The following is a 27,173-nucleotide window of genomic DNA, read 5'->3' as shown; positions in this document are numbered from 1 at the left end:
CAGGAGACAGATACCCTAGTAAACAGCTCGCCCCCCCCCACAAAAATACAATGGAGAAACAACATCTCTCACCCAGACAGGGTTGAGGATACTCCTCTCAAATTCCTGGTGGGTCCCGATGCAATCAGAAGATTGATCAGGGACATTGATCTACTTGCTGAAGAAGTATGTAGTCTTTTCTTTTTTTTTTTTTTTTTTTACAGGACACATCTGTAGATCATGTGGGCGTTGAACTAATGGCACTGATCCCAGACTCAATATTGGCAGGCTGAAAATCCAGTTTGTAAAGGTGGGGCAGAAGCCAGTAGCCCAGCTGCCAAGGAAATTGCAATATTTACCCTCCATTTCATAATTTGCAATTATTTCTATGAAGTTATGGATAATACATGACTTATGTGCTGTCAATGAAGTTATAGTACTGAACACATCTATGGTACCAAACCCACACACTATGTTTTGTTTTTATCAATTCTATTTATTTTTCTATGGTTCACGGTGATTGACCTGGCCAATGCTTTCTTCAGTTTATTTCTACATGCTGCAAGCCAGTACCTGCTTGTTTTCACACGAGGGCCAGCAATATATTTGGACTATGATGCCTCAAGGGGCACAGTATAGCCTCTCTATGTTCACCCGAGCCATGACCATGGTCCTGGAGCCCTGGAAGAGGATACATCCCACAGCCACTTTTTTTTTTTTTTTTTTTTTTTTTTTACAATACATATGGATGACCTCCGACCCTGACTGAAGACAGCCAAGACAATACTGCTCTTCTACACATGCAACCTTTTTTATAACTATTTTAAGGTTAACCAAAGAAGGTATCGGTGTGTTTTATATGCTAAATTGCAATCACATTTTCACAGCTCTAGGACTGCCACGCTATACTGAACTGTTTTGTCTGTTTGTCATGAAGAAGCCTGACCATGTAAATGGAGCCCTAACACAGCTTCACGGAGGAAGACAATGCCCTCCTGGCTTCTACTCTCCAAAACCTGACCAAGTGACTCGTGAAGTCCAAACCTGCATGAGAACCGTGTTTGCAACCCACCTGTGCTGGATAAAGCTTCTGATATTTCTGTCTGCAATGCCCTACTCTGCTCCCGGACAACGTCACCATCTCCAGATGTGCTGTCCATAATCCAGCTACTCTTCTACCTCTGCCAAAGGGGGGAGGAAGATGGAGGATGAAAACCACATCTCTGACACATTAGTGGAAGAGGTAGTCGACTCTGAAATGGCTGAACGCGATTGTCTTGCTGTCATGAGGCAAGAGAACACCTGGAAGATCCTGACCTGATGCTCTTTGTGGCTAGACCAAGGTATGCAGACCAAGAAGGCCGTTCGCACACTGGTATAGCAGTAGCCACAGAAGTAACTTGCTGCCAGCAAAACCACTGCCTATATCTAAAGGCAGGACTGCGGGCCTTGACAGAAGCATACGAGAGGTCCACTCAACATGAAGCTGTCAAGATCAATCTGGAGGGAAAGAGACTTCATCACGGCTAACGGAACGCCAGTCTGACACCACAAAGCCATACAAGAATTAATGGAGTCCTTGTTGATGCCAGGAAGAGTTGCGGTGGTAAAAGTAAAAGCACACACACTGGAGACACTTCAAGGGAAGCAGTGGGCAACAGACTAGCTGAAGTAACAGCAAAAGAAGCAGCAGTAATACCGGTTGACACGGAAACAGAGGAAAAGGAATAACACTCCAGAAACAAGTATCCAAGGAAGAAAAGAAGAAATGGACCTAAGATGAAGTTATACAGGATGAAATACGCCTAAGGATGAACAAGGAAAATTTAAGGCCTCGAACAAAACTCTACATACTTGATGCTATACAGGAAACAGGGAAGTCATAGCATAAGAGTTTAGTCTTTCCCTTGGGTCACATACACGCACAAGTATAATTGCCTATATGTAGACTAAGTTTAAAAACATGTGACTAAAATGCATTTTCGAGTCTTTTCATCCATCCCAGATCCTGAGGACATAGGAGCCCACCAGATCCTGCCCGGTGACTGAGTCCTCATCACCAAGAGGTTCAACAGACGTACCCTTGAACCTAGAGATGACAGCCTGTTCCAAGTCCTGTCAACTATCGCAGCAGTCCATGGGTCCTCGCTTCCCACTGCAAGGAGATGCCGGATCCAGAGTCCAGTAGCGGCTGCCACTCTTCATCCATCTGGCACTTATCCTTCTCCTAGCTCAAGGGGTAGTCAATCACCAAGGGGTAGTCACTCATGAGAAGGGCATACTGACTTTCTGGTATAATGTCTCCACCCCAAGAGTAACATATCAATTTGACTACTGTCTCACAATAAGAATGTCCAGGCCCCATGGCACAGTTTCATATCAGGTTTAATACACAATTCATCTGTGTCACTACTGCTGAAATAGGGGAAGGTTCAAACTGGGAGGATTAGTCTCTTGTTGGGTGGCACACTGGTGAAAGTGACTAGAGACATCAACCAGCCCAGGCCCTACAGCGAAGGGACAAATGGGGAATAAGCCTATTAAGTCGCATGACCCTGTCCAAAGCCCATTTTAAGGGTCAGAGTGGCCTTCCAGATTCAATACTCCCTGTCACTGCCACTCACTGCCCCAAGGAGGGATGCATAGTTCTGTACCTTACTATTGACAACCCTTCAGAGTATGAGCAAGGGTTATATGTACTAGGCTCAAGTACTAAACTTGGGAGGGAAAATGGTGACACAAAAGGTAAATTTTGGCTAAGAAGTATAGATACCAGTGGGGGCACACAGGGAGCACCTGACAAATTCAAAGTCGAGAACGAGACAATAGTTGTGTTTAAACCCACCATCCCCGCAAATAAGAATGCAAAGCGGATAAACTATTTATACAATAATCAACAACGGTTTATAAAATACACTGGGGATGCCATAAAGGCAATTATTGACCCATTAAGTTTGCAAAAGTTATTTTATGTCGTTTGATCATATTTTCTTTAATTCTATGCTGCATAGTGCCATGTCTTAAGAAAATGATGATGAAAACTATGGAAACCACAGTGATGACCATGCATGCCGATTTTGAAGATCCCCTGTATGAAAAATGTCCCAATGAAAACATGCAAGCACCACCTCCGGAATATGCCTGCCTGAAGCAAGCCAACGAGGGAAAGTCCAGGATCTGACTTCCTCCTGTGCAAAGTCCGTTAGGAGGGGGTCCATCTACTAGAGATGGGTCGTCTCGTATATACGGTGAAGATTAGTTAGTTAGGTTCCAGCATTGTTGAGATAGGTAGGCCGGGAGGACAGATCGATAGGTTCGACGAGATTAGGGTTTTGATTTTGCATATCTCCAAAGGAGGGACTGTTAAGGGAAGAATATATGGCACATGAATATATACAAGAATCAAAACTGTATCACTATATGGACGCTTTGCTGGATATTGGGATCATGTTGCTTTAAGATACTTCTGATTTTCTTATATTTTCTTATATTCTCTTAGGGTTGTTTCTGTATGGTATCACTCACCTAAGCTTCATCAAATATTGAATAAACTGGGTGGACCAGGGTGAGTCAAGCTAGAAGACAATACTTGTGTATATAAGTATTAGCTAGCAATGTGGGAGCAGTCAACGGTAGCCCAGAAATGTACATAATAATTGTGTAGCGACCTGGGAAAAGCAAATAGTAACTGGAAACATGCCCATGATGTAACTGATGATGTAGCTCAAATTCTGTTATAAAAGCTGTACACGTTTGATTAAAGACAGAGAAGAATCATACTGACACGATACCCTCTTGTCTTGTGTATTCTTTTCTCGAGTATACGTATACCTTGTGCCAAAGCTACAATTCGGCCACAGACAATTAAGACGGGTCGCACCTTAGTGTGACAGAATCATCATTACCTCAAACCTTTGGTAGAAGCACTTCCCTCCTTTGCCCGTGACACGATGGACGTCCTGGCTAGGATTGATGGGATGTGTCTTGAACCAGATATGCTACTTGTTACAGCCGATATAGAGTCTCTATACATGTGCATACGTCACCATGATGGTCTCGAAGCCTGTCGTTTTTTCTTGAGGGGCAGCAATTGGGATGGCCCTTTGTCTGATTTGATTTTGGAGCTGTTGGAGTATATTCTGACCTATAATTTTTTTATTTTTAAAGAAACATTTTATCTTCAGCGATGCGGCACTGCCATGGGCGCGGCCTGTGCGCCTTCTTTCGTGGGTCTATTCCTGGGCTTCTGGGAGAGGGAGATTTTCGGGGGGGGAGGGCGCTCAGGGCGCGGACAGTGTGCAGTGCTGGCTTCGCTATATAGATGTGTTCATCATCTGTCAGGGGTCACAACATCAACTCCAATGTTTCATGGATGAGTTGAATTCGAATAGGTTCAACATCAAAATTACTTATAATTGCAGCCAAGCGGAGGTGGACTTCCTTGACATCAAAATTGTTGTGGACTCCCACTTACACTTGCAGACAGATGTCTATAGGAAGCCCACCTCCGTTAATTCACTGCTACATGTCATCCTTATTCCACAATAAGGGCCATCCCAATTGGACAATTTCTGCGCATGCGGCGCATCTGCTCTTCTGATATTAGTTTTGAACGTCAGGCTGAGGATCTTAAAGAAAGATTCCTCGTAAGGGGTTACAGCCATCAGAGTATAAAAAGGGGTTATAACAGAGCGAAAAAATCAGCACGGTCTACTCTTCTAAAACCTTCATCAAAGAAAAAAGAATCATGTGACACAGTAAGATTTGTTTCAACTTTTAATGGTGAGTGGGACACGATGAGACAATGTCTTGAGAAACACTGGGATATTCTACAATCTGAACCCAGTTTGAAAGGATCTGTGTCAAGGCGCCCAGTGATGACATATCGGAGTCCTAATCTGGGGGACATACTAGCACATTCCCACTATGTTCCCCAAAGAAAGAACTTCTTTGATTCTCGTGGACCGCCACAGGGGTGTTTTCCCTGTGGACACTGTATTGCCTGTAGGAATGTCCTGCGGACATCCTCTTTTCAGTCAGCGGACGGAACACGCATTTTCTCTATTCGCCAGTATATTACATGTAATGCTACCCAGGTGGTTTACTATGCCACCTGTGGATGTCCAAAAATATATATTGGCTTGACGTCTCGCCAGTTAAAGGTACGAATTAGAGAACATGTCCGTGACATTATGGCGGCGGCAGATGTACAGGATATATCCCAATTAAAAACGATTCCGAGACACTATAAATCCCATTATGACTGTAATCCAAAAACTTTCATGGTGAGAGGTATCCAGCACATTCAGACTGGGATCAGGGGTGGCGACATCAGACGCCTCCTTGCCCAGAATGAGTGTAGATGGATAACCATCCTTGGTACTATGACCCCGCAGGGACTCGATGAGTCCCTGGGCTTTGCGTCTTTCTTATGAGATTCTTTTTGGCCTTTTTTCCTTTTTTCCTGCTTCTCTGCATTTTTTTTTTTCCCCAAAAAAAATTCCACCTTTTTATATCCATTCCTTGTTTTTATTGTACATATTATAATATGATTTTAATGTTTTCTTTCTATTTTTCTTGCCCTTAGTCATTTACCTGTGAACTTTGCTATTTGGAGTTTTGTTTCCTCATTGTCCAGCTGTCACGGAATCCTTTTCTGGAGAAATATCTAGGTTTTGCACAGCAGCCAAGAAGAAGATGGAACTTCAAGAGACACACTTATCCTTTGGCTGTATCATACTTGAAATATAACTATTTAAAATATTTTTTGTTATTTTGTTTATATATTTTTTCATGGATGCATTTATATATAATGTACATGTGGGGTGTAAGTGTTCCTTGAAGTTTGTAGTTATATATATGCAACATCAGCTAGATTACATATATGATGTATGATTTATAATGCATTGCCTCTGATATGTCATATTAGTATATTGGTTGTCTCCCCCTTTTTCTCCTAATGATATATCTGACCTAGCTGTTTGTGAATTAGTTTCTATTATTATTTACTATCAGCAAGATTCCTTCCTCCCATTGTCCCCGCATTTTTATTCAAGGAGTATTTCTCCTTGTCTTTTACCTAGCGCTCTGGTCTGTGACTCCCTCCCTTCCCTGCTTCACTCAGGCGTGCCCTGTTGTTGGGAGACGTGCCAGGTACCAGACGTCCCCACTGCAGTGTCACTTTCTGCTGGATCAGTGGGGGTGGAGGTATGGCCTCTGTTCCACAGCGCAGTTGCAGCCAATTTGGCTGTGGCTGGCTCCCTACACCCATGTGACCTTGGACAACCAGGTATTTGACTGGGCAGTGTAATCTGTTAAGCCACGCCCCCTGAGGAAGCGGTTTTACCAGGAAATGCGCATTGGGGTTTCTCCTGGATGCCAGCACTTTCCTGAGACTGTCTAATGGGTATGTTTTGACCTCTATAATCTCTCAACTGGGCAAATGTGCAATATAGTCTCTCTTTGATTGATCTTTGTATTACTGGGAGTGTTATAACACTCCTTTCTTTATGACTGTTATCATGTATTAGAGTGACTCTCTTTTACTCTTTGCACATGTGTCTTGCCCTGTGTTTAGTGTACAATGCCAGCTACTCTATTCACCCATTTATTACTGCACAGGATTTTTGTTTGCATCTGGCTATCTCTTAACACTTTTTTGTGTACTATACATTTTTAACTCCTTCATCTATTGTCCTGTTCCCTATTGTTGCCTCAATAAAGTTTTTCACTTTGTTTGTAGCTCTGGACTCAGGGTCCTCTTTTTTTCCCACATAGGAATAAATGGAGCCTTAGAAATATTTACTTACAAATTATCGGGGATAATATATTCTTTAAAAACTGCTATATGACAAAGTGGGAAGCAGATCTTAAGATGACAATTCAGGAACATAAATGGGAATCGGCACTAAAATATTCCTATGGCTCTACTACATCTATGGCTTTGCATGAAGCTTACTTCAAGCTTATGGTACGGTGGTACTATACACCGACTAGGCTTTCTCACAATTGCAAAGACATATCTCCATTATGTTGGACAGACACATTTTCTGGAGTTGTCCGAGTTTAAGAACTCTATGGACAGAGATGGGAAATCAGATAAATTCTATATCTTCAGTTAAAATAGAAGTTGCTCCTAATGGCACTCTTGTCTCTGGACCTGGAATCCATTAGTCCCTCAATAAAGTATATAATAATTCACATTTTCCTGGTTGTCAAGAACTCCATCGCCTACCGGTGGAAAAAATCGAATGCACCTTTGTTCTCAGATATCATTGAGACTTTGCGTTCACACAGTCTCATGGAGGAGAGGATAGCTTTTAACAATAATTCACTGAATAAATATCATCTTGAATGGGAAGTATGGAATTCCAAATTTTTGCAAAACTCTGTTGCTACTCATGGGCTACATTTAATATTAGTTACACATGTTCTAAGTCTGGAAGGAAATGTTATTACCTGTATTTGTTTGCAAATGTCTTTGCACTAGAGCAGAGCGCTCCATTTTTTATTTTCCCCTATTTCCCTTGTTATTCCCATTCTTTTCCCTTTAAATTTTAAAACTAATAAAAATATTTAAAAGAAAAAACGAACGTGTGCTGTGCATTTTTTTCTCGCACACATTGACTTGCATTGGTGAGTCATGTTCGAGATACGCAGCAATACGCAGCATGCTGCGATTTTTTTTCTCAGTCCAATTTTGGCTGAGAAAAAACTCGCAAATGAGATGTCACCTATTGAATAACATTGATCCGAGTGCAATCCGTTTTTTTAACGGATTGCAATCTTTTGTATTTCTCACAAATGGGTATGAGCCCTTAGATGACGTATAGTACACCCCACATATATGAGGTTATACTGCTTACACATAATGACATATATAACATACCGTATATACTGGTGTATAAGCCGAGTTTTTCAGCCCCATTTTTGGGCTATAAAAGACCCTCGGCTCATACACGTGTCATACGCCAGAAAGCTGGCGGGGGAGGGGGAGCAGAAGACAACATACTCATCCTCCTGGCGTCTGCATATCAGGCTCTGCTATATCTCAGTCCCGGCGTCTGCATCTCTCTTCCTGTCTTCATGTGCGGTGACGTGGTACCGCTCATTAAATTAATGAATATGGACACGTCTCCACTCCCATAGGCGTGGAGTGCATATTCATTACTTTAATGAGCGGTACCATGTGACCGCACAGGAAGAAGACAGGAAGAGAGATGCAGACGCCGGGACTGAGATGTAGCAGAGCCTGATATGCAGACGCCAGGAATGTGAGCAGGACTGGGAGAGGGTGAGCCATGCCATATTCACCTGTCCCCGTTCCACCGCTGCGCTCAGTCTTCCGGGTCCTCTGGCTGTGACGTTCAGGTCAGAGGATGCAATGACGTGTTTAGTGAGTGCCCTCTGCCTGAACAGTCACTGCAGAGCTGACGACGCTGAGGAGCAATGGTCAGCGATGAGAGGTGAGTATGTCATTTTTTTTAAATCGCAGCAGCATTATATGGGGCACATATTAATATGGACCATGTTATGGGGCCACCATTAACCTTTCTGCAGCATTATATGGGGCATATATTAATATGCAGCATCTTATGGGGCCATTATTAACCTTTCTGCAGCATTATATGGGGCACATATTAATATGCAGCATCTTATGTGGCCATTATTAACCTTTATGCAGCATTATATGGGGCATACAGTTGTGGCCAAAAGTATTGACACCCCTGCAATTCTGTCAGATAATACTCAGTTTCTTCCTGAAAATGATTGCAAACACAAATTCTTTGGTATTATTATCTTCATTTCATTTGTCTTAAATGGAAAAAACACAAAAAGAATCGTCCTAAGGCTAAATTGGATATAATTCCACACCAAACATAAAAAAGAGGGTGGACAAAAGTATTGGCACTGTTCGAAAAATCATGTGATGCTTCTCTAATTTGTGTAATTAACAGCACCTGTAACTTACCTGTGGCACCTAACAGGTGTTGGCCATAACTAAATCACACTTGCAGCCAGTTGACATGGATTAAAGTTGACTCAACCTCTGTCCTGTGTCCTTGTGTGTACCACATTGAGCATGGAGAAAAGAAAGAAGACCAAAGAACTGTCTGAGGACTTGAGAAACCAACTTGTGAGGAAGCATGAGCAATCTCAAGGCTACAAGTCCATCTCCAAAGACCTGAATGTTCCTGTGTCTACCGTGCGCAGTGTCATCAAGAAGTTTAAAGCCCATGGCACTGTGGCTAACCTCCCTACATGTGGACGGAAAAGAAAAATTGACAAGAGATTTCAAAGCAAGATTGTGCGGATGTTGGATAAAGAACCTCGACTAACATACAAACAAGTTCAAGCTGCCCTGCAGTCCGAAGGTACAACAGTGTCAACCCGTACTATCCGTCGGCGTCTGAATGAAAAGGGACTGTATGGTAGGAGACCCAGGAAGGCCCCACTTCTTACCCCGAGACATAAAAAAGCCAGGCTGGAGTTTGCCAAAACTTACCTGAAAAAGCCTAAAATGTTTTGGAAGAATGTTCTCTGGTCAGATGAGACAATAGTAGAGCTTTTTGGGCAAAGGCATCAACCTAGAGTTTACAGGAGAAAAAAAGGCATTCAAAGAAAAGAACATGGTCCCTACAGTCAAACATGGCAGAGGTTCCCTGATGTTTTGAGGTTGCTTTGCTGCCTCTGGCACTGGACTGCTTGACTGTGTGCATGGCATTATGAAGTCTGAAGACTACCAACAAATTTTGCAGCATAATGTAGGGCCCAGTGTGAGAAAGCTGGGTCTCCCTCAGAGGTCATGGGTCTTCCAGCAAGACAATGACCCAAAACACACTTCAAAAAGCACAAGAAAATGGTTTGAGAGAAAGCACTGGAGACTTCTAAGGTGGCCAGCAATGAGTCCAGACCTGAATCCCATAGAACACCTGTGGAGAGATCTAAAAATGGCAGTTTGGAGAAGGCACCCTTCAAATATCAGGCACCTGGAGCAGTTTGCCAAAGAAGAATGGTCTAAAATTCCAGCAGAGCATTGTAAGAAACTCATTGATGGTTACCGGAAGTGGTTGGTCGCAGTTATTTTGGCTAAAGGTTGTGCAACCAAGTATTAGACTGAGGGTGCCAGTACTTTTGCCAGTATTTTTGGAGTTTTGTGTGAAATGATCAATGTTTTGCTTTTTGCTTCATTCTCTTTTGTGTTTTTTCATTTAAGACAAATTAAATGAAGATAATAATACCAAAGAATTTGTGTTTGCAATCATTTTCAGGAAGAAACTGAGTATTATCTCACAGAATTGCAGGGGTGTCAATACTTTTGGCCACAACTGTGTATTAATATGGAGCATGTTATGGGGTCACCATTAACCTTTCTGCAGCATTATATGGGGCATATATTAATATGGAACATGTTATGGGGCCACCATTTTACTTTTATTAGTATCTAATTTTTATTTTTGAAATTAACCAGTAGCTGCTGCATTTCCCACCATCGGATTATACTCAAGTCAATAAGTTTTCCCAGTTTTTTTGTGGCAAAATTAGGGGCTTCAGCTTATACTCGAATATATGGTATGTACTTTCACAATTAATAAAATGCCTAATAAAATAAACATCCAAATTCTGTCCATTTCCAATTTTTTGTGTTTTAAACGCATATTGACATACTGAACATTGATTTAGTCCACATTTTAAAAAAAATCCTGTTACCGATAGCCAGGTTTTCTTTGTTTTTTTAGTCTTTTCATCAAATAAACTTGGGGATAAAAAAATCACCCAAAGTTTTACCTTTCCTGGCTATAAAATTGCACCCAGGTTTTAAAATGGATGCAAACGTTTCATCTTGATTTACAACTGGTAAGTATTTAGACACTATATGTTTAATTTCATTGAACTGCTTACTATAAGCTGTAAGAAAACTAATTTTTTGCTTGTTTTTATTTACGTTTACATTATTTTAGATTTTAAAATACTATCACTCTTGCCATTTTTTTAGATTTTATAGGTCCCTTGTTGAACAATCAATCTGACCTAGCAACCCCATCTACTCTGGACTTTGTATTTTTCAACAGTGGATTTTCATAACCCCTCTGTTTTAATCTATATTGTATTAATCAAACTGCTCATCAAATAACTCATTGTTAGTACAAATGCTTTTTGCTCTGACCATTTCACCATATGGAATCGCCATAATTGTATGGCTATGGTGACAACTATCTGCCCTGAGTATGGTGTTACCGGCCGTGGGCTTGCGATAAATGGTTGTATTAACCCTTCCTCTACTAGAATCTGCTATTAATAAAATATCCAAAAAAGGAATTCATTGTCAAAGTTCAGAAAAGGTGAATTTGAGATTTAAGTTGTTGTTATTTATGTAGCTAACAAATTTGTTTGCGGCTGCTTCCCTACCTGACCAAACAATCAGAAAGTCATCCAGAAAGCGGCCGTACCATCTCAAATGCTGATTGAATGGGCTATTGATGTTATAAATGTATGTTCTCTCCCACCAAGCTACAAAAAGTATTGCCAAAGAAGTAGAGAATTTCGAGCCCAATGGAGCTCTCACCAACTGTTTGTAGTATCTCCCATTAAAAAAATGTTCTAATAAATATTTAAAGGAAGCCAATGTAAATTCTCGAGTTTCCACTGTGGCATCAGTATCTCTCTGAATAATAAAATTCACAACCTCAAGTGCATAAATGTGGGGTATACATGAATAGAGATTTACTATGTCACAAGTGAAAAATGCTAATTATGCAAATTGTCTCTTCAGAGAGGAAGAGAGCTAGAACTCTAGTGCCACCTATTAGAGGTAGCAATCCTAAAAGTCAATGTTGACCCTTTAACGAGCCTTCTTACATGACTTAGGATAAAAGCCAAGCCAGAATCTCCATTTGCAGACACTGTGTTTCGGGGTACTGCCTTGGCTTTTATCCTGTCATGTAAGAAGGCTCGTTAAAGGGTCAACATTGACTTTTAGGATTGCTACCTCCAATAGGTGGCACTAGAGTTCTAGCTCTCTTCCTCTCTGAAGAGACAATTTGCATAATTAGCATATTTCCCAGAGGAGCATTGCGGCTTTAAGTCTCCTCACCTCGACATGCTTAGCATGTCATTCTCCATAAGGAGAAATGATACTTCTTGGATACAAGTGAAAAAAGAATTGTCCTTAGTCCACTGGAACTTGTCAGTATTTACCACCACTTCAGTGCTATCTCTCAAATAACCTGGAATGCTTTTAGTAATATGATGCAGGATTGAATAAACCCTGAGAGACCCAATGCCTGAGATTATTGGGCGTAAAGGTGGAGGAAATATTTCCTTACAGATTTTTGGTTATCCATGAAATATACGCATGGTAGGAATGTCTACATAAAGTTAATCTGATACCTTCTTGGTAATAACCCCAGTGTCTAAACCCTCCTTCAGCAAATCTATTAAAATAGCTTGACATTGCAGTGTGGGATCACAAAGAAGACGGCAATATGTGATAGAATAATTTAATATGTTTAATACCATATTATTGTACAGTTTAGAATCAAGAACTACAACTGAGCCACCCTTGTCCGATTCCCATATCACAATGTCAGCACTTTCAGGTAATTCTTTAAGTGCTGAAGATTCGTCTTTGGAGAAATTACCTCCAGTACCCAGATTCGACTATGATTGCTATTAGACCACAAAAATGTAACACACCTAATCCTAATTACCAGGTGAAAAAAAGATCTGCAGCCTGTGATCAGTTTCAGAATCTTGTGGAGGTAGAATTGAAACAACTGTATAACTGCATTGGAAGAAAAGATAATGGAGGTAATTTCTCCAAAAACGAATCCTCCGCACTTAAAGAATTATCTGACAGTGCTGACATTGTGATATTCCTATTCCCAATGTCCTTGAGCCAGTGGGAGCGGCTATGGGTAAAGAAATCAAGTGCATTAACAGGAAGGGCAGTATGCCTATCCCTGATGCCTTTGACCCAGTTGGAGCGGTTAGGCCTCTTTCACACATCAGTTTTTTGCCTTCAGGCGCGATCCGGCTTTTTTTGGAAAAAACGGATCCGGCAAAATGCAATGCCGGATCCGTTTTTTCCCCATTGACTTGCATTAGCGCCGGATCGCGCCGGATGGCATTGCGTTTCATCCGTTTTTTGCCAGGTCCGGCAACTTGTCTCATTCCGGCGTCTTGAAAAAACGTCTACTGTAACGTTTTTTGTCTCCGGCGAAAAAGCCGGAAGCGCCGGATCCGGCGCTTCCAGCTTTTTGCTACAATGAAAGTCTATGGGCGCCGGAATGCGCCGGATCCAGAAAAAGACGGATCCAGCAACCGGATCCGGTTTTTTTAAGTCTGCGCATGCTCAGATCCAATTGGCCAGCCGCCAGGAACAGAGACGGATCCAGCAAAAAAACGGATCCGTTTCTACAGTTCTCCAAAATTTATGCCGGATCCGTTTTTTCTAAAAAAAAAGCCGGATCCTGCCTGACGGCAAAAAACTGATGTGTGAAAGTAGCCTTAACGGTAAATGTCATCAAGTGCCTAAAAAACAACAATGGTGTGCACAGCAGGGTTATTAATAAGACCTTTTTCTGCTATAGGTTTATTTCAATTACTATGTCCAAATATTCTGAAAGTTATTTCATGGTCGGTTATAATGTTGATGTTATATTGTGTATAGCTTTTAATTACTCCCTATTTATAATATCTTTCTCTTTATATATTCTCATCACTTTTCGGGTAGTAGTAAGTGGGTTTAAGAAATTATTACTGCACAGGACAGCTACTGTATATAATGATGGTTTCTAAAATCAAAAACTGTGAATTGGTGAATTATTAGAGCTGGCTACAATACATGCAGTATAAAGTTTTTTTGAGGCATGACAGATGTCATTATACAGGTATTCAGATTGTGGCTATGACCTTTATTATGGTTTACTTTCCACATTCCCCATCACGAGATCCTCATTACAGGATGTTTAGCGACTATTTTTTCACTTTAGTTACCGCATTTTTGATCATAATTTGGTAGTTGCTTTGTGTAAATTAATCTGTCGTTTCTCTGGAATTCTGGAATTTTGTTACTTGTATGCACAGTCTTTACATGACATGTAGAACTGGTTGATGGCTAAATTAGGCGTGGTTGATGGCGGCCGAGTCCATTTAACCCCTTCACTACCAAGGGTGGTTTGCACGTTAACTCCCGGGCCAATTTTTACAATTCTGACCACTGTCCCTTTATGAGGTCATAACTCTGAAACGCTTCCATGGATCCCGGTGATTCTGACTGTTTTCTCGTGACATATTGTACTTCATGTTAGTGGTAAAATTTCATTCAAATAACTTGCGTTTATTTGTGAAAAAAATGGAAATTTGGTGAAAATTTTTAAAATTTCGCAATTTTCCAGCTTTGAATTTTTATGCCCTTAAATCGCAGCGATATGGCACACAAAAACTTAATAAATAACATTTCCCACATGTTTACTTTACATCAGCACAATTTTGGAACCAAAATTTTTTTTTGTTAGGAAGTTATAAGGGTTAAAAATTGACCAGCGATTTCTCATTTTTGCAACACCATTTTATTCTTAGGGACCACATCACATTTGAAGCCACTTTGAGGGGTCTATATGATAGAAAATACCCCAAAGTGACACCATTCTAAAAACTGTACCCCTTAAGGTGCTCAAAACCACATTCAAGAAGTTTATTAACCCTTTAGGTGCGTCACAGGAATTTTTTGAATATTTAAAAAAAAAAAAATGAACATTTAACTTTTTTTCACAAAAAAAATACTTCAGGTTCAATTTTCTTTATTTTACCAAGGGTAAAAGGAGAAATTGGACTGCAAAAGTTAATGTGCAATTTGTCCTGAGTACGCTGATACCTGATATGTGGGGGGAACCACTGTTTCGGTGCATGGGAGACCTCAGTAGGGAAGGAGCGCCGTTTGACTTTTTCAATGCAAAATTGGCTGGAATTCAGATCGGACGCCATGTCGCGTTTGGAGAGCCCCTGATGTACCTAAACAGTGGAAACCCCCCCAAGTGACCCCATTTTGGAAACTAGACCCCCCAAGGAACTTATATAGATATGTGGTGAGATTTTTGAACCCACAAGGGCTTCACCGAAGTTTATAACGTACAGCGGTACAATTAAAAAATCATATTTTTTCCACAAAAATGATCTTTTCACCCCCAATTTTTATTTTTCCAAGGGTAACAGGACCCTAAAAGTTATTGTCAATTTGTCCTGAGTACGCTGATACCCCATATGTGGGTGTAAATGACTATTTGGGCGCATAGCAGAGCTCGGAAGGGAAGCAGCGCCATTTGACGTTTTTGGCTAGAATTGAGATCGGACACCATGTCGCGATTGGAAAACTCCTGATGTACCAAAACAGTGTAAACCCCCCACAAATGACACCATTTTGGCATCTAGACCCCCAAAGGAACTTATCTAGATGTGTGGTGAGCACTTTGAATCGCCAAGGGCTTCACAGAAGTTTATAACATAAAGCCGTACAATTAAAAAATCATATTTTTTCCACAAAAATGATCTTTTCACCCTCAATTCTTATTTTTCCAAGAGTAACAGGACCCTAAAAGATATTGTGCAATTTATCCTGAGTGCGCTGATACCCCACATGTGGGGGTAAACCACTATTTGGGTGCATGGCAGAGCTCGGAAGGGAAGCAGCACCATTTGACATTTTTGGCTGGAATTGAGATCGGACACCATGTCGCGTTTGGAAAGCCCCTGATGTACCAAAACAGTAGAAACCCCCCACAAATGACCCCATTTTGGAAACTAGACCCCCTGATGAACTTATCTAGATGTGTGGTGAGCACTTTGAACCCCCAAGGGCTTCACAGAAGTTTATAATGCCCAGGCATGAAAATAAAAAAATCGTATTTTTTCCACAAACATGATCAATTAGTCTCCAATTTTTTTATTTTCCCAAGGGTAACAGGAGAAATTGGACCCCAAAAGTTGTTGTCCAATTTGTCCTGAGTACGCTGATACCTCATATGTGGGAGAAAACTACTGTATGGGCACACGTCGGGGCTCGGAAGGGAAGTAGTGACGTTTTGGAATGCAGACTTTGATGGATTGGTCTGCGGGTGTCGTGTGCGTTTGGAGAGCCCCTGATGTACCTAAACTATTGAAACTCCCCACAAGTGACCCCATTTTGGAAACTAGACCCCCCCACGGAACTAATCTAGATGTGTGGTGAGCACTTTGAACCCCCAAGTGCTTCACAGAAGTTTATAACGCCTGGGCGTGAAAATAAAAAAATCATTTTTTTCCGCAAAAATGATATTTTTACCCCAAATTTTTTATTTTCCTAAGGGTAACAGGAGAAATTGGACCCCAAAAGTTGTTTTGTAATTTGTCCTGAGTAGGCTGATACCCCATATGTGGGGGTAAACCACTGTTTGGGCGCATGGCAGAGTTTGGAAGGGAAGGAGCACCATTTGACTTTTTCAATGCAGAATTGGCTGAAATTGAGATCAGACACCATGTTGCATTTGGAGAGCACCTGATGTGCCCAAACAGTGGAAACCCTCCAATTCTAACTCCAACCCTAACTCCAACTCACCCCTAACCCTAATCTGAGCCCTAGCCCTAGCCTTGCCCTAACCCTAGCCCTAACCCTAGCCCTAACCCTAACCCTAATGGGAAAATGGAAATAAATACATTTTCTTTTAGTTTTATTATTTTTCCCTAACTAAGGGGGTGATAATGGGGGTTTGATTTACTATTTATGGCGGTTTTTATGTTTGGCGGCTGTCACACGCTAAAAGACTCTTTTCATTGTAAAAATAGTTTTTGCATAACCACATATTGAGAGCTATAATTTTTCCGTATTTTGACCCACCGAGTCATGTGCGGTCTTATTTTTTGCGGGACGAGTTGACGTTTTCATTGGTATCATTTTCGGGCACGTGACATTTTTTGATCGCTTTTTATTCCGATTTTTGGGATGCAGAATTGAACAAAAACCAGCGTTTCATGAATTTCTTTTGGGGGGTGCATTTACACCGTTCCGCGTGCGGTAAAATTGATAAAGCGGTTTTATTCTTCGGGTCGGTACGGTTACAGCGATACCTCATTTAGGTAGTTTTTTTATGTTTTGGCGCTTTTATGCAATGAAAACAATTTTATATAAATAATTATTTTAGTATCGCTTTATTCTGCGAGCTATAACTTTTTTATTTTTTGCGGATGATGCTGTATCGTGGCTCGTTTTTTGCAGGACAAGATGACGTTTTCAGCGGTACCATGGATATTTATATGCGTCTTTTTGATCGCGCGTTATTGCACTTTTTGTTCGGTGGTATGATAATAAATCATTATTTTTTGCTTTGTTTTTTATTTTTTAAGGGGTTTGCTAAAGGGGTTAACTAATGGGACAGTTTTATAGGGCGGGTCGCTGCGGACGCGGCGATACCTAATATGTGTACTTTTATTTTTATTTTTTTTTTTTATTTTGAAAAAATGGATTTATTGGGGAATATTTTTTTTTTTTTTTTTCTAATTTATTTAGTGATTTTTTTTAAAATTATTTTTAACACTTTTTTTTACTTTATTACCTTGACCCAGGTGGGACATCACTGTCCTGTGACAGATCGCTGATCTGTCACATCACAGATCACTGTGACAGATCAGCAATCTGTCACAGGCAGTTCTGCAGACTTCCTCATGCCTGCACTTTGCAGGCAGTGAGAAAGTCAGCTCCCTACAGGCCCCCGGAGGCACCCGTCGCCATCTTGGATCCGGGGGCCTGTAGGGAAAGAGACCCCTGCAGCAGCGCTGCACATTGCGCTGCCGTGGGGGGCTCAGGGAAGCACGGAGGGAGCCCCCTCCCTGCCGATGCTTCCTTTTAACCCCCGGTATACCGCAATCACGTTTAATCGCGGTGTACAAGGGGTTAACGTGTCGAGGGTGGTCCGTGACCGCCCCTGACACATTGTGCCGGGTGTCAGCTGTGATAATCAGCTGACACCCGGCCGCGATCAGCGGCGCTCACCACGTGGGCGCCGCTGATCGCTGGGACGTAATATTCCGTCCATGGTAGTTAGGTCCAGGGTCACATAGACGGAATATTACGTCCATTGTAGGTAAGGGGTTAAGATGTCAAATGGCCTCTTTGTTGGCGGCTCGGGAGTCAGGTGGAAGTTGCAGACAAGTTAAGGTGGACTCATTTTAACTAATAGAGAATGTAAAACCTCATGGTGGTGAACAGGCTCGGCTTTGGTGGCCAGCCTCAGGGACGTTGTAATGGTAATGTCAATCAGGGTGGGCACAGTGGTTAAGCACAGGATTGAGGATATTAGAGTCATTGATGCCCTGATAATCTACTGGCTCTGCTTGAATGGCAAGCCAGTGCGTGCTGTCCCTTTATGGCTGTCTGTCCTAGTGCTATATGTCAGACAGCTGGGGATATCATAGTAGTTGTGAATCTTAATGTACTAGCACTGCACCTGACTCATACTGTGACTGTTTTAATCCTTTGATTTAAATAAAGCCGTGGCAATTTTGACAACCAAAATAATGTGTTTTGTGTATTTATTCTAGTGCCTAGGTTTACTATAGTTGTGGTTGTTTTAAGATGGAGTGGGGGTCGGTCCCATATCCAAAAGCCATGAATTTTAAGAGCGGGGGACACTGAGTCTTTTCATGCCCCCATGGCACCCCAGCTCTGTACATTTTGATCTAGCTGTCCACAAATGGAATGATAATGTGACTTTTTCCATTTTTTTCACAACACCTCGTCAAAATGTGCGACTTTTCAAAGTGTTTTATAACAGATTTCTAGATTAAATCGCTTTAATGAATCTGGGCCTATATTTTTGTTCATGGCCATTAAGACAATTGCTTTGCATTTATCGACTTGTCTATAGTGATGAGCGAGTATGCTCGTTGCTCGGGTTTCCCGAGCATTCTTGGGTGATCTCCGAGTATTTGGAAGTGCTCGGAGATTTAGTTTGTGTCGTCGCAGCTGCATGATTTGCGGCTGCTAGACAGCTTGAATACATGTGGAGATTCCCTAACAAGCAGGCAATCTCCACATGCATTCAGGCTGTCAAGTAGCTGCAAATCATGCAGCTGCGGCGGCGACAGAAACTAAACCTCTGAGCACATCCAAATACACGGAGATCACCCGAGCATGCTCGCTCTTCACTACAGGCTGTATACTATTGAAAACAAAAAACACAAATATCCTAAACTAAAAACTAAAAAATAAACTGCAAATCATGCATAAAGGTAATAATAATAATAATAAGGGTATTTAGTAAACATAATTTTGATCAAAATAATGTACAAGCCATCCCGCCACGTCACGGCAACCCTTGTGGGACAGTCCTACTCTAGTATTTAAAACCTTTTCACTTGCCAAGTGACGTGAATGTGAACAAGGATCGAGCGACTGAACCACTAGTAAAAGCTTAGGCCAGACAGGATAGTTTTCCCAGCTCGGAAAGAAGGCGGTCACACTCATATACACAGAATGCACAATGAAATGAATAAAAAACTGGAGTCTGAACTGAAAAAGTAAATTAATGTATATGCACAATGTAAGTGCATATTAACACAGGACCATTAACCTGAGAAAACAAAATGCAAAAAAAGACAAATATCCAAAACTGTACACTATTGCCTGTGGCACTTGTGCTGCTGCATGAAAGCATCATAAAAGTATCCTCAGACTTCTAATGGGGAATATTACATTTAAAACCTTGGTAAAAACTAGATCTATAAAACATGTAAAACGCTAAACAATTTCAGATGTGGTTGTTTTGATGATTGCATCTGGCTCTAAGACAAATCTTTAACAAAAAAAATAATGAAGGAAACCTGTTGTGAACTCATTTTCTGGTCTGCCTCTGGTTTCTGGTGAAGGAGCTGGTTGTGTTGACAGAGGAGTCGTGAGTTCTCTTTCCGGGCTCCCTCTGCTGGTGGCAGGAGGTAATGAAGCTGATCTAATTAACAGAGACCTGCCACCTGATAATGAGGATGAGGATTGGATATCTGGAGTCTCAGACTGGATTTAAAACAGCCGACTTCCTTTTCCCATGCTGGTGATTTTTTTCCTGCCTCCTGAGGTTCTAGTTTCCAGTTCAGTTCCTGCCTTCTCAAGCTTAGTGATCTCTGCTATTGTTCACACTTGATTTGGTTTTGTCTATTCAGTTTTTTGTGTGCTTAGCCAGCCCCGGCTGGGGCTGTGCTGAATTTCCATTCTTATGCCTCTGAATGTGCCAGTTTGCTTTTTGTCCCTTATTAGATTGGCCTCTTTTTGCTCTGTTCTCAGAATATGCCAGAGTGCTGATATAGTGGGTGAAGACTAGTAACTTCAGGGTATTTTGCTATCAGAAGTGTTGGACATTTTTGCAGGGTTTTTTGGCGTGATTGCAGACAGTATCTTTCCTTTCCTGTCCTTTCTAGTTACTGTGGGCCCCATCATTTGCTCAGCCTATTTTCCTACCTGTGTTTGTGTTTTAATCTTGTTTCACCGTCAATATATGTGTGGGGGCTGTCTATTCCTTTGGGGTCTGCTCTGGGGCAGTTTAGATTTCCCTTTTCTTGCTTTAGGCTTATTTAGTCCTCCAGCTGTGACGAGGTGTCTAGAATCATCGTAGGTACGCTCCATGGCTACTTCTAGTCATTGTGGTTAGGATCAGGGGTCTGCAATCCGCTTAGTTACCAACCTCTCTGGCTTTCTGTTATTTAGCTTGGTTTTGTTTTCCTCCTTGGTGACCCACTCATAACAGAATCACCAGCCATACCGCAGACTCTAGGGTAACTCAAAAGCAGTAAAGAATTGTTAAAAAAAAAAAAAGTGTCAGAATTTTTTTTTTTTTATATGTATTTTTTCCTCTTTTTCTCTGGGGCCGTAGGAGGATTTTTTCTTTGATGGAGATTAAGCAATTGTCTGATCGTGTGGAGCAGCTTGCTGCTGAAGTGCGGGGAATTTCTGCCTATCTTGCTCAGTCACATGCTGTTGAACCAAAAATCCCTACTCCTGATGTGTTTTCTGGGGATCGATCTAAATTTTTGAGTTTTAAGAATAATTGGAAATTATTTCTTGCCTTGAAGCCTAACTCATCGGGGAGCTCTGCGCAGTAGGTTAAAATTGTCATCGCCCTGCTGCGCGGCAATCCCCAGGATTGGGCTTTTTCTTTGACACCTGAAAATCCTATTCTGACTAATGTGGATGCATTTCTTCAAGCCTTGGGGTTGTTGTATGATGAACCTAATGCTATTGATCAGGCTGAGAAAGACCTATTGGCATTGAACCAGGGTCAGGATTCTGCAGAGTTATACTGTCAAAAATTCCGAAAGTGGGCGGTCCTTACCACATGGAATGATGGTGCATTGGCAGCTCTCTTTCGGAAGGGTTTATCAGAGACCATAAAAGATGTTATGGTGGGATTTCCTGTTCCCTCTGGTCTTGATGATTCTATGTCATTAGCCATTCAAGTTGATCGGCGTTTACGTGAACTTAAAACTACACGAGAGGCGTTGCCATCTTTTGAACAAACGTCTGAACCTATGCAATGTGATGGAGTTTTGTCTAGGGCGCAATGTCAGGAGTTTAGAAGGCGTAATACGCTGTTCTTTTTCTGTGGAGACTCCTCTCATACTATTTCTGTCTGCCCTAAACGAGAGAAACGTTTTGCACACACATTTGCAGTGGCAGTGTACAACCTAAGCTTCTTTTGGCAATTACTCTGATCTGCTCCTTATCCACATTTTCCGCTAAGGCTTTTGTAGATTCAGAAGCAGCTTTGAATCTGATTGATTTGGACTTTGCTAAACGTTGTGGTTTCCTCATGATACCTCTGCGGATGCAAATTCCTTTGAGGGGTATTGATGCTACTCCTTTGGCGGAGAATAAACCTCAGTTTTGGACCCAGGTGATAATGCGGGTCGGCCCAGACCACCAAGAAAATTGTAAATTTTTGGTACTGCACAATCTGCGTGATACTATTGTTCTGGGTTTTCCCTGGCTGCAAACTCATAATACAGTTTTGGATTGGAAATCTGTGTCTGTGGTGAGTTGGGGTTGTCAGTGTGTTCTTAGGGACACTCCTGTTTTCTCCACCTCTCCTCAGTCTCATAATATTCCTGATTATTTGGCTGATTGTTCTGATGCATTTAGTGAGAACAAGTCTGCGTCTTTGCCTCCTCATAGGAGTTATGACTGTGCAATTGAGTTGATGCCTGGGTGTAAATTTCCCAAGGGGCGGCCTTTCAACTTTTCTGTACCCGAACATGATGCTATGCGATCTTATATTAAGGAGTCGTTGGATAAGGGTCATATTAGACCATCCTCTTCACCCTTAGGTGCTGTTTTTTTTTTTTTTGTGGCCAAGAAAGATGGTTCATTAAGGCCTTGTACTGACTATTGTTCCCTTAACAAAATGACGGTTAAATATCAGTACCCGTTACCCTTGATTTCTGATTTATTCTCCAGAGTTAAAAGTGCCTGCTGGTTTACTAAGCTTGACCTCAGGGGGGCGTATAATCTTATTCGCATCAAGCAGGGGGATGAATGGAAGATGGCGTTTAATACTCCGGAGGGACATTTTGAGTACCTGGTGATGCCTTTTGGGCTCACTAATGCCCCTTCTGTCTTCCAATCCTTTATGAATGATATTTTCCGGGACTTTGTGGATAAGTTTTTGATCATCTATCTGGATGATATTTTGATCTTTTCTATTGATTGGGATTCTCATGTGGAACATGTCCGGACTGTGTTCCGGATTTTGAGGGAAAATTCCCTGTATGTTAAGGGATCAAAATGCCTCTTTGGTGTACACAGGATTTCATTTTTGGGATTTATTTTGTCTCCGTTTACTATTGAAATGGACCCGGCAAAGGTACAGGCCATTTATGATTGGGTTCAGCCCACTGCTTTGAAGGCTCTCCAGAAGTTTTTGGGTTTTGCTAATTTCTATCGTAAATTTATAGGTAATTTTTCTGGTATTGTCAAACCACTGACTGATCTGACCAAAAAGGGCGCTGATGTGCTGAATTGGTCTCCAGAGGCTGTCTCGGCATTTCAGGAGCTTAAGCGGAGATTCACTTCTGCTCCGGTTTTACGGCAACCTGATGTCTCACTTCCATTTCAGGTGGAGGTAGATGTTTCTGAGATTGGTGCGGGAGCTGTTTTGTCCCAAAAAGATCCTGTGACTTCTAAAATGAATCCCTGTGCCTTCTTTTCTCGAAAGTTCTCCCCATCTGAATGCAAATATGACGTGGGAAATCAGGAATTGTTGGCCATGAAAAAGGCATTTGAAGAGTGGAGACATTGGTTGGAGGGAGCTAGACATCAAGTTGTGGTCCTCACCGACCACAAGAATTTGATTTATCTTGAGTCAGCCAAACGCTTGAATCCTAGACATGCTAGGTGGGCCTTGTTTTTCACACGTTTTAATTTTGTGGTCTCTTTTCTTCCGGGCACTAAGAATGTTAAGGCTGACGCCCTTTCTAGGAGTTTCTTTGCTGATTCTCTTATTGTGACCGAGCCTACTACCATCCTTGGTGAGGGGGTAGTTCTTTCTGCCATCTCGCCCGATTTGAGACGCGCCCTGGAGGAATTTCAGGAGGATAAACCTGAACGTTTTCCTATGGGAAAATTTTATGTTCCTGACCAGTGGAGGAAGAGAGTGATGTCTGAAGTTCATTGCTCCGCATTTGCTAGTCATCCAGGTATTTTTGGTACCAGAGATTTGGTGAGTCGGTCTTTTTGGTGGCCTGCCTTATCTCGTGATGTCAGGAATTTTGTGCAGTCCTGTGGGACTTGTTCTCGGTCTAAACCCTCTTCTCGCTCTAGTGGATTTTTGATGCCCCTGCGGGTGCCCAAGAGGCCATGGACCCATATCTCAATGGATTTTATTTCTGATCTTCCTGTCTCTCAGAGGATGACTGTTATCTGGGTGATTTGTGATAGATTTTCTAAGATGGTCCATCTTGTACCACTTCCAAAGTTGCCGTCTTCCTCAGAGTTGGTGCCCTTGTTTTTACAACAGGTGGTTCGGTTGCATGGGATTCCTGAGCTAGTTCTGCCACTTTGATGTCGCCCTTTTTCTGTAACTTTGGGTTTCATCCTCGATTTTCTTCAGGGCAAGTGGAATCTTCAGCCTGCCCAGGTGTGGACACTGTGGTAGAGAGAATGTAGCAGATTTGGGACCAAGTGGTGGATAAGTTGTCCTTCTCTCAGGAAAAGGGCCAGCGGTTTTCTAACCGGCATAGACCATTGGTCCCCGGTTTAATGTGGGTGATATGGTTTGGTTGTCATCAAAGAATATCTCTATGAAGGTTGCGTCTCCAAAGTTCAAGCCAAGATTTATTGGACCTTATAAGATTTTGGAGATTCTTAATCCTGTTTCTTTTCGATTGGCTCTTCCAGTTACGTTTAAAATCCATAACATGTTTCATAAATCTCTGTTGAAGAGGTTTGTTGAGCCAGTAGTTCCTATGGTGGCACCTCCTGACCCTGTATTGGTTAAAGGCAATGTGGAATATGAGGAAGAGAAAATATTGGATTCTCATTTGGCTAGACGGAGACTCCAGTATTTGGTCAAATGGAAGGGTTATGGCAAGGAGGATAATTCTTGGGTCTCTGCCTCTGACATTCATGCCGATAGATTGGTTCGTGCTTTTTACCGGGCCCATCCTGATCAGACTGGCATGGATGAGGGTTCGGTGACCCCTCCTCAAGGGGGGGTACTGTTGTGAACTCATTTTCTGGTCTGCCTCTGGTTTCTGGTGAAGGAGCTGGTTGTGTTGACAGAGGAGTCGTGAAATCTCTTTCCGGGCTCCCTCTGCTGGTGGCAGGAGTTAATGAAGCTGATCTAATTAACAGAGACCTGCCACCTGATAATGAGGATGAGGATTGGATATCTGGAGTCTCAGACTGGATTTAAGACAGCCGACTCCCTTTTCCCATGCTGGTAATTTTTTCCTGCCTCCTGAGGTTCTAGTTTCCAGTTCAGTTCCTGCCTTCTCAAACTTAGTGATCTCTGCTATTGTTCACACTTGATTTGGTTTTGTCTATTCAGTTTTTGTGTGCTTAGCCAGCCGGAAAAGCACACAAAAACTGAATAGACAAAACCTGGGGCTGTGCTGAATTTCCATTCTTATGTCTCTGAATGTGCCAGTTTGCTTTTTGTCCCTTATTAGATTGGCCTCTTTTTGCTCTGTTCTCAGAATATGCCAGAGTGCTGATATAGTGGGTGAAGTCTAGTAACTTCATGGTTTTTTGCTATCAGAAGTATTGGACATTTTTGCAGGGTTTTTTGGCGTGATTGCAGACAGTATCTTTCCTTTCGTGTCCTTTCTAGTTAGTGTGGGCCCCATCGTTTGCTCAGCTTATTTTCCTACCTGTGTTTGTGTTTTAATCTTGTTTCACCGTCAATACATGTGTGGGGGCTGTCTATTCCTTTGGGGTCTGCTCTGGGGCAGTTTAGATTTCCCTTTTCTTGCTTTAGGCTTATTTAGTCCTCCGACTGTGACGAGGTGTCTAGAATCATCGTAGGTACACTCCATGGCTACTTCTAGTTGTTGTGGTTAGGATCAGGGGTCTGCAATCTGCTTAGTTACCAACCTCTCTTGTTTTCTGTGACTTAGCTTGGTTTTGTTTTCCTCCTCGGTGACCCACTCATAACAGAATCACTAGCCATACCGCAGACTCTAGGGTACTCAAAAGCAGGAAAGAATTGTTTAAAAAAAAAAAAAAAAAGTTTCAGATTTTTTTTATATGTATTTTTTTCTCTGGGGCCGTAGGAGGATTTTTTCTTCAATGGAGATTAAGCCATTGTCTCCTCGGTGACCCACTCATAACCGAAACCGCTGATTTCCGAATTGCATAGGAAAAGTTTGGTGACTACTGACGTCACACAGGTTTTGCAATCTCCGCTCACCATCCTACTACAGGACTCCTACCTGGTAGAGCCACACGGAACGCCTGTCACCAGCCGGGACAGCTCAAAAGGGGAGGATTTATTCAAGTCTTTCACTGGGCTAGTTAAAGAAAAAAAATCTACCGATGGATAAACTTATTTTAGCGTGTACTAATGGTGGTCCATGCATGGTGGGGAAAACTAAAGGATTCGCAGCACTTCTTTGTGAACATGAAAAGAGACCTATCCTAAGTTATCAGTGCATCCTACATCAGGAGGCACTTTTTGCCAAGGTGTGTGGCCAGCAGCTTGGTGAGGTGGTGTCGCTGGTCATTCAGGTGGTCAACTTTATTGTTGTCTGAGCTTTAAATGATCGCCAGTTTAAAACACTTTCTGGATGAAGCTGGGAATAATATCCTGGTCTGCTTCTGCACAGCAATGTGCATTGGTTGTCAAGAGGGAAGGTGCTCAGCTGTTTTGTGGCTTTTCTGAGCAAAATCTGGACTTTTCTTGAAATGAAAAACGTCGAGCAACCTGAGTTAGCTAACACTGAGTGGCTCCTGAAGTTCTACTATCTCGTGGACATGACTGAACATCTGAACCAGCTCAATGTGAAAATGAAAGGCGTAGGAAATACAGTCTTATCCCTTCAACAAGCAGTGTTTGCATTTGAAAACAAGCTAGCACTCTTCATCGCCGACATTGAAACAGGTCATTTACTACACTTTGAAAAACTGGGAGAGTTTAAAGATTCATGCACAGCAAGTGACCCTGCTCAACATCTTCATCTTCAGAAGCTAGCGGGCTTCATATCTGATCTCCTGCAGTCATTAAAAACGCGCTTTGGAGAATTTCATGAGCGCTCTCGTCTTTTTAAGCCCATCACCCATCCACACAAGTGTGCAGTGGACAGCGCCGACCTGAGTTACACCCCCGGTGTCTCCTTCAGAGATTTTGAGCTACAAGCTGCGGACCTGAAGGCCTCAAGTATGTGGATAAATAAGTTCAATTCACTGAAGATTTAGAAAGACTTGCACAACAGCAAGCAGAGTTGGTGAGCAAACACAAGTGGGGAGAAATGAAAAAACTTCAACCCGTGGACCAGCTGATTGTCAAAACTTTTAACGCGCTTCCCGTCACATACCACACATTGCAGCGTGTGAGTATTGCTGTACTGACAATGTTTAGCTCTACGTATGCATGTGAGCAGTCTTTCTCACATTTAAAGAACATTAAGGCCAGCCTAATGATCACGTTTAAGGGATGGAAGTCTCAACGCCTGCATGAAGC

Source organism: Dendrobates tinctorius, unplaced genomic scaffold (genome assembly GCF_039654945.1).
Source record: "Dendrobates tinctorius isolate UK_male_01 unplaced genomic scaffold, ASM3965494v1 ptg000089l, whole genome shotgun sequence".
NCBI classification, from domain to species: domain Eukaryota; kingdom Metazoa; phylum Chordata; class Amphibia; order Anura; family Dendrobatidae; genus Dendrobates; species Dendrobates tinctorius.
The sequence above is the reverse complement of the archived record's forward strand: the minus strand, read 5'-3'. Positions refer to the sequence as shown.